Source organism: Lactuca saligna, chromosome 5 (genome assembly GCF_052625555.1).
Source record: "Lactuca saligna cultivar CGN05327 chromosome 5, ASM5262555v1, whole genome shotgun sequence".
Taxonomy (NCBI): domain Eukaryota; kingdom Viridiplantae; phylum Streptophyta; class Magnoliopsida; order Asterales; family Asteraceae; genus Lactuca; species Lactuca saligna.
In genome coordinates, this window is record NC_136421.1 from 116,169,608 (window position 1) to 116,177,500 (window position 7,893).

The window sequence follows — 7,893 nt, forward strand, 5'->3', positions numbered from 1 at the left end:
GAATGGTGCTTAGGCCGCAAACCCATATTTAAAGGGTTTTTATGCCCTTAAACTCTTCCAAAACACCAATGAGGCTTAGATACGACTAGTAGAATTATGGTTTTGGCCTTGGAACACCTTGAACATAAAATTTGAAGGTTAAATGGGAGTTTACAGCCAAGGCACATTCTTGGGCCGTAAACTCAATGTTCTTGGGGAGTAAACTCCTCTAAAGGTGTTAAAATGCCACTTAACACACCTAAAGCCTTAGGATAAATTCTAGAAGTGTTTACAAACAAGTATTGGACCTTAAAACACATTATTTTCCCCATATAAGGAGTTCACGGCCATGAGGTGGTTCATGGGCCGTAAACTCCAAAAGCCTTGCCAAAAGTCCCTCAAAAATCCACTCAAGGCTAAGAAAAATCATTAGAATCACATGTGATTGATTAAGGACCAAAAACATTAAGGATTCTATGTATGGGGGAGTTTACGACAGTAAACTCCATGTTTACAGCCGTAAACTCCAATAAATGGTCCCTATGTGAAGTCAATCCATTCCAAGGTCTTAGATTTAATCCTAGCAAATTTTCCCTAGTCATATGAAGCCATTTAACAACCAAAAACACCCCACCATGAGTTTACGGCCGCAAAAATCATGGGGAATGGGTGTTATCATCCGAAAACTCTTGTATGAGTTTACTCTTGGGGAGTAAACTCAAATTCCAAGTCCCTAGTGCCATTACACGTCCGTAGATGTCACCCGGGTCCTTCCAAACACTTGCAATGGGGTGTTTCCGCGACCAAAAGTGTTTGTCCCTAACAATTCAGTAATCTAAGTCCTAATTAGATACAAATGTATATATTTTCATTATACATAGGAATCTCATACATTTGCAAGCCCCGAACCAACATTAAGCACCCAAAATCGTCACATTTCTCGTCCGGTGAGTTCATACCCCTACCCTTTTTCAATGGTTTTTCAATGTTTTCAGGGGGGAATACAAGCAAATTACAAATGTTTTCAATACATAACATTGATGTATTTCAAATAATATCTGGAAAATTTATAAATACCTTTACCCCTTATGTATTATGCTGAGCGTAAGGGATGATTTATCAACTACAACTATATGAATTTCAGCTAAGGAAATAACCAAACAAATCAAATTATTATGGGAATAATTTGGGGTTCTTTAGTTCTTATTTCATTACATACCGATATGTATACAAAGTTATTAGATAAACTATGTCCGGTTCAGTTTATCTTCATTTCATTTTGAATGTATTGCCAGATGATTTCATTGTATATATATGTATTCACTGTATTATGTTTCATAATCTTTTGTATGTTTGATATCATATGAGAACCCTGTGAATAGTTTAGTACTAGCTTGTGAGTTCATCACTAACCTTTATCGATGATCAGTAAATCCTCCCCGGAAGTGTAACCAGAGTCCCCTGGAGGGAGAGCGAGGAATTTGTGAATAGATTTATCCGGGACTGACAATCCGACACCTTAACTGCTAGCTACAGTTAGGCGGGCACGCCTGGGGTGACAAATTTATGGATATCGTTCGACGCCTAACAAGCGTCAAGGAGGTCTCGTTGTCGTATCAGCATGGTTACCCGACTCACAATACGTATTAATATAAGTGTTGGATAAGGTGTCTAAGTCCATAACTTATTTGGTATATACTTGACCCGACCCAGCATGGTCCATTTGGGTTGCATCTCATCCAAACTATTTATGGATAATTTTATGAGAGTTATACACATATGATTATTAATATATTATAAGTTATAATATATTAATATGAAGTCATGTTATTTAATTAGTCTTAGTCTTAAATTAATTATGAATTAATTTAGAGATTAAAAGGAAGACTAATTAATTGTGGGCTATTATATTTTATATAGTGTGGGCTAATACTCATTTGTTAATGGGCTAAGCTAATATGGAAGTCCATGGATGATCCATGGAGCTTTTAACCCATGGATCCTTGGAAAGGAAAAGACATGGGTTATTAGGGTTTCACCCTAACCAAGCACACTATATAAGCATGCTTATGGAGCATGAAATTGTGCCTAAGAGTAACTAGTGAACTAGTGTGTGTGTGTGAGCTTGTGTGTGGCCGAAATATACAAGTGTATATACTCTCTCAAAGTTTTCCAAGAGTTTGTGGTGATTTGTGATTCCATTTGAGGCATTCACACTATTGGTGCTTGGCCCTCAAACTCCTCAAGAACCAAACTCATCAAAAAGGTATGTAATCTCTTCTAACTCTTTATGTTGAAATGTTCCCCATGCCATGTTAGATAGGTTATAAACCTTGGAAAAATTATTATTTTGCATGTATTTAGACAAACATAGATCCAAGGTTTATTAGGGTTGCATGCACACTTAGGAAGTGTTAGATTGCTCAAAACCCAACAATAAGTTTATTCACGGTATCGCTTTGGGTTTTGGTTTAGACTTTGTTTAAATTCCATATCTACCTTCTATCTATAGCTTCCATGTCTAGTACGGGATGATGGTCCCATGGTTTTCAGTCTATTGATCTTATATCTAGTGTGGGATGGTAGTCCCATTATCTTTAACGTATATCTAGTACGGGATAGTAATCCCATGATTTCAACCTATATCTTGTACGGGATGGTAGTCCCATGGTTTTGAAACTATATCTAATACGAGATGATAATCTAATGGTTTTGAACCTATATCTAATTCGGGATGGTAGTCCCATGGTTTTCAATCTATATTTCAATGAATATCAAACTATACCGTATGTAGTACGGGACGGTAGTCCCATGGTTTCCAATCTATATTTCCATGAATGTTAAACTATACTGTAACTAGTACGGGACGGTAGTCCCATGGTTTTCAATCTATGTTTCCCTGAATATCAAACTATATTGTATCTAGTACGAGATGGTAGTCCCATGGTTTTCAATCCATGTTTTCATGTATATCAAACTGTCTTGTACTTAGTACGGGATGTGAGTCCCATGGTTTTCAAACTACTTTCCATCTATAGATCGCATATTTCAAACTAATTCATATCTAGTTCGGGATAGTAATCCCATGATTCTCAATATATAGTTTTATGTATTAAACTATACTCCGTAATATACAACCGATCTTACATTTAGGAAAATATGGGATTTTTCTGGGGTAAAATACAACACATAAACGAATTGGTAACAAGTGATAACTAAACTAACTTTACATAAGAAAATATGGGATTTTCTTGGATAACAACATCTTTGGTAAACTAAAGGAAACTAGTACATTTTCAGAAAACATGCATCTTATGAACTCACCAGCTTTATGCTGATTTTCAAACCGCTTGTATTCTTAGGTCAGCGATAGACAGGTACCCAACAATCCTTTTTGGAGAAGACGAAGCATACTAAAGACCTCGTCTTTACTTTTGTTAATACGATGCATACGTATATCACTTGTACAACTTTACTTTTGAAACAAATGTAAATTTCTATATGTAATGTAATGGTTGTTTACTTTACTTACTATGTGCATTGGATTTGATACTCAACGTGAAGTCCGCCCCGAAATTGTTTCCGCCTTCGGTTTTCGGGGTGTGACAGATTGGTATCAGATCCCTTGTTTATAGTGAATGAAGTATACCAAAACTTACATGGTATAAAACTATAAACACTAAAGGGCCTAAGTGCTCTGAATTAAAAGTATCTTCAAACTACAAGTATTTTCAAAAGTATGCAAGTATACCGAACCGTCGTGATCCGTAACTACAAGTAGAACAAAACATAAGTAAATGGGTGTTGTGCGCTGCGGTTAAACCTGGGTAGTTATGTAGTCGTGTCTAGGATCAATATAGCCTGGCCAACTATATTCATTCGAGACACGGCCAACATGTGCTTGGGAGTAACTGTGGTGTGCGGCATGCCTAAAACTTACCCAATACCCCAAACAACGAGTCGTCGTTGCAACGAGACAAGAAAAATACTATGGGAGTATTTCTTGAGTCAATCCTTTGTAGAAAATCCTCGTATACACGTTGTTACTTGATCATTCCTCTATCGATAAAATGTTTTGCCTTGATAACTCTTTCCTTCTTTATCGCTTGATATAATGATATAGCTATCTTGATGAGATAACCCCTGTTTCATATCCCTTGATTCAATTCAGAGGACTTATGATCTTCTCTTTCCTGGTCTATTTAGATCACGATGCCTCCAAGAAAGAGATCCAGCTTGAAGAACAACGATAATCCTCCTCCGCCACCACCTCCTCCTCAATTTGATCTCGCATCACTTCAGACAGTTCTAACTGCCACAATGGTAGCGGCCATGTCACAAATGAACCCTGGTAGTTCAGGAGGCGGTCCTCATCCCCAAAACCCGGAAGATAGCCAGGGACACCAAAATGGGGGTTCCTATAAAGATTTCATGAACGCAAAACCCACATCGTTCAATGGCATAGGAGGTGTCATTTCCCTAACTCGATGGTTCGAGAAAATCGAATCAATCTTCGAAATATGTGCCTATTCGGAGTCTGAGAAAGTAAAGTTCGCCGCCTGCACCTTCTTTGACAAAGCCCTGACTTGGTGGAACGGCCGAGTCAAATCCTTAACTCTACCTGTAGCAAATTCCATGGGTTGGGAAGCTATGAAGGAGCTTCTGCTTGCAGAGTATTGCCCTCGGGGCGAAATTCAGAAGCTAGAGCACGAACTCCGGAATCTAAAGATGAAGGGTTCCGACATAGCCACTTATACTTCAAGATTTGATGACCTGGCATTACTCTGTCCGGGAATGCTTACCCCAGAGAGTAAAAAGATAGAGAGATTCATCTGGGGATTGACCCAGCCAACAAAAGGGGATGTCTTGGCTACGAAGCCAAACACCTACGACAGCGCTAAGTGTCTTGCGCAAATCATAATCAATCACGAAAACAACTCTGATGAGGAGGACACCACTCCTGAGCAAGTCACTAATGGAGGTGGAAATAAAAAAGAAATTCTGGAATAAGCGGAAGGCCCAAAGTACGCAAGGTTCCTCTAAGAAATAGCAAATAGTAGCAGTCCATGCTGCTACTACCCCTGTTGTTGTTTCAGCTGTCGGATCCACGACCCAAACTCCTACCAGTGGATACATCGGTACCCTTCCTTGGTGTGGTAAGTGCAACTACCATCACCGTATCCCTAGTCCATGTCGCGAAAGGATCTGTGACAACTGTGGCAAGAAGGGCCATCTTGCTCGAACCTGCTGGAAAACTAGCCAAACCAACAAACCAATCATCCGGAGCGGGAATCAGTCCGGCCTGCTACAGTTGTGGCGAAGTAGGCCATTTCAAAAGAAATTCCCTAAAGCAGCAACAACCGACAACACCAGAAGAGTCCTAGCAATAGGACGAGAGGAGACAACTGCTGATCCTACTATCGCCGCAGGTATACTCCTCTTTGACAACTCTTATACGTGCAACTCTTTTCGATTCTAGTACCAAAAGGGTAACCTGTTATCTATCTATTCGAACACCTATATAAACTTAATCTTTTGCTGGTAATCAAAAATGTGTACCGTCGAGATGGCTAATCAACGAGATAGAGAACACTAACTTCGTACCTATAGATTGTATTCTCAGTCCGGAGCATCATTCAGTTCCATTCGATTAAATGGGAAACTTTTCACGAAACGCTTTGATGCTATGTTTGACATGGAATAACCCAGCTTCATTCATGTTGTTATCCTTGAATTCGAAAGGGTCGTCTGTCTAGATCTTTCCCCGACCCGACTCTCGTGATCTCCGGCATCAAACCTTCGTATCATTTCATACTTTAAAGCTCAAAAAGTTTTCCTGATAAGAATTGACACGTATCCCTCGTTCCTGTGATCATCGGGAAACGAGAAGACTGTGACTCTTTTTCCTAAATGTCTTTCCCGAAGGATTCCGAGAATTCCTTCCGAACGTATAGCCGAGTCTCACGCCGGTCTAATCTCTGAAACTACCTCGTGACCAAACCTCAGTAAGAATGACGTATCCAAGACGGTGACCAAGAATTGATATGATCACTACGGGTTAGTAGTGGTGCCCTTTCGGTCAAATCATTCTCCTTGATCATATAGCTAAGTAAAGCAATCATACTCGTGAATCATTCCAACAAACTAAGGCGATAGGGAATTAGTCAGCATCAGAGATACCCATAGAAACCCGTCGATTATTGGGTTCCATCGACTATTATCGCCTACATATCCATAAATTTCTTCTAGAACCATCAGACCCTTCGTGATCCTCATAGAATCAATTCCGCAATCTTCGAACTTCGGCTACCCTCAGAACTTAGTAACATACACCCAGTACTTCACGTCTCGAATCCTTATAAGTACCTACCCGATGAAACCCTAGTGATTTCATTGAGGAGATCAAAGTCATCAAGGGTTGGAACCTCCATGGGAAAACCAATTGAGATTATGGATTGAGAGAGTTAATGTACGAAACAAAGACACGTCCCGATAGTGAGGGTTCGCTGGAGCGCCCAGCGGAGACCCGATTCCACTTGAGAGCGTGAAAATCCGAGGCAACAAATCTATCCATATCTCATTCCAATTCGTAATCTATATCTTAATCTTTGAATTTCGGGATGAAATTCCCTCTAACGGGTGGATAATGTAACAACCCGAAGTTTTCCATGGTCGAAAACCCGTTTTACCCGTAAAAATTCGCCGTTTGTCAATTCGTTCCGTTTTCATTTTGGGTTAAATTATTTAAACTTATATGTTTATTATAATCAAATGAATGTCCAAAACCCTTTAGGAACCCATGAAATTAACCCAAAAATGTTTATTTCAAAAAGTGAGAAACGTCCCCGTCGGGTTACGGAAACTTAATCGGGTGCGACCTAAAGCCCCGTTTAATACCGGTATCGGATAGAATTCCACCGTGTCCAAGTTTTAGGACCTATATAAACATGTTTAAACATCCATTTGAAGCTTTTTCTTCCTCTCTCTACTCTCTCTCTAACCTCTCTCCTAAATCCAAGTTTAAGGGTCCAAATCATCAATGTAAGGCTCCAAATCTTTGAGGTACCTTCCATAACTTGTTATGCAACCTCTCTAGCCTTCAAATTCGAGTTTAAACCATGGATTAGGACCATTATCATGAGTTTACGGCCATAGAACAGTCCTAGGCCGTAAACTCAAGTAAATGGGGGGGTTTTTGGAGCAACAAAACCCTTCCAAACCACAATTGGACCTTAGATATGGCTAGATGACTTTATGGAATGGACCTAGAATGCACTAAACCATGATTTAGAGCCTTGTATATGAGTTTACGGCCCTGAATGGTGCTTAGGCCGTAAACCCATATTTAAAGGGTTTTTATGCCCTTAAACTCTTCCAAAAAACCAATGAGGCTTAGATACGACTAGTAGAATTTTGGTTTTGGCCTTGGAACACCTTGAACGTAAAATTTGAAGGGTAAATGGGAGTTTACGGCCAAGGCACATGCTGGGGCCGTAAACTCAATGTTCTTGGGGAGTAAACTCCTCTAAAGGTGTTAAAATGCCACTTTAACACACCTAAAGCCTTGGGATAAATTCTAGAAGTGTTTACGAACAAGTATTGGACCTTAAAACACATTATTTTCCCCATCTAAGGAGTTCACGGCCATGAAGTGGTTTATGGGCCGTAAACTCCAAAAGCCTTGCCAAAAGTCCCTCAAAAATCCACTCAAGGCTAAGAAAAATCATTAGAATCACATGTGATTGATTAAGGACCAAAAACATTAAGGATTCTATGTATTGGGGAGTTTACAGCCGTAAACTCCATGTTTACAGCCGTAAACTCCAATAAATGGTCCCTATGTGAAGTTAATCCATTCCAAGGTCTTAGCTTTAATCCTAGCAATTTTTCTATAGTCATATGAAGCCATTTAAC